Below are 1,631 nucleotides of genomic sequence, written 5' to 3' on the forward strand. Positions count from 1 at the left end.
CACACACACACACACATACACACACATGCATGCATGCATGGACGCAACAAACAGGAATACGATCATATATATATTACATATAGTAACAATCATATATATGTATATATAGGTATAAGTAATATATGATTATACACACACACACACAACATCTATGGATATTCCCTACACATATTACGTACACACTTTTAATCTTGTCCTGTAGTAATATGATCTTACTTTTTTCAGATTTTTAAGAATTCCCGAGCTACAGTACAAAGCGTCGAATATTCCCAGTGTTTCCTTTTCTTCGATACGTATAGGTAAGTTTATTTTTTATTTTAATAAATATAGCGAGGTTTAATAGAAAGAGATAGATAACATACGACATGGAAGTTACATTAGGTTGTGTATTTCTAAAAAATTCTTCGATCGATATCAAAACAAAAACAGTCGAGTATTCGAACTCTCTCAAGGCCACATGAGAGATCTTTATTTTTATATAACATTTGGACGAGTACAGACAAAAGCAGAATTTATTTCTGCAGCTATTATTTTATTTTAGAAAATTTATTACATTTTTATTAATAATTGGGTTTCCGTATGCAGTTACTTCCAAGCAGTGAGACTTGGGCAATCGATATTGTTTGAGTTTGTATTATAAGATACAAAGCAAGCAATATTCAGCAAATGGCTGCATACTTTGATACAGTTCAAAAATACTTAGCTTTTAATAATTTCAATTTTCATAATGTACTAAATTATTTTTTTAGTGATACGCACTGAAAAATTCTAATTTCTTTATTATTTCTATTTGTTCTTGATTATTTTCATTTAATTTTATTTATTTTTATTAACTTTTTTCAGGTTAAATATTATATTTTCTATTCTACTTATGTTCACTATTATATGAGCATATTTTTCTATTAAAAATCTGTTTTTAAATACATATAATGAGCTCCTTAATAAACAGAGAAAGATAGCGTATAAATAATAGCTTTAAAGTATCCCCACCAATTGCCAAATAATTCTTGAATTGAAATTCTTGGAAATGAGCTCCGGCTAGCAACAAAAGAAAAAGCGTGATATTAATCTGTTATAGGTATATCTATATACATGTATTTGTATACGCTACACTGTACTCAGTATTTAGGAGGTACCGACAATAGCACATGTAAATAATCAAAGGACGACCCAGAGGACGATTTTCTTAGTTCATTTCTACACAGTTTTCGTTTGTATCAGCAGTCATCCAGACGTGTTCAAACTTGTTCCTGCTTCTTCAATTTTGGTTCGTCTAATTTCTCATTTACATTATATATAATATTTTATAAGCTTAATTTAATCATTTACAGCTTATTAATCTTATTTTATATCATATTAGATTTCGATATATAATATAGCATTTATATGTTGAATATGCAAATCACATTTACGTGCGTAATCTTATTCTCTATTAATTAATAATAGTTTGAATATTTTCAAGTAATTATTCATCATATTGACCAATATAATATTCACCATTGAATTTAAAATTTTAATTTAATTTTTATTAATATAAAAAATTAGATGTTAATTCTAACAAACTATCTATTGTATTGTACGATTTCATGTGTTCTGTCGTAGTCTTATTATAAGTTTCTATGCTCTATTAT

This window comes from Vespula pensylvanica, chromosome 1 (assembly GCF_014466175.1).
Source record: "Vespula pensylvanica isolate Volc-1 chromosome 1, ASM1446617v1, whole genome shotgun sequence".
Lineage (NCBI taxonomy): Eukaryota > Metazoa > Arthropoda > Insecta > Hymenoptera > Vespidae > Vespula > Vespula pensylvanica.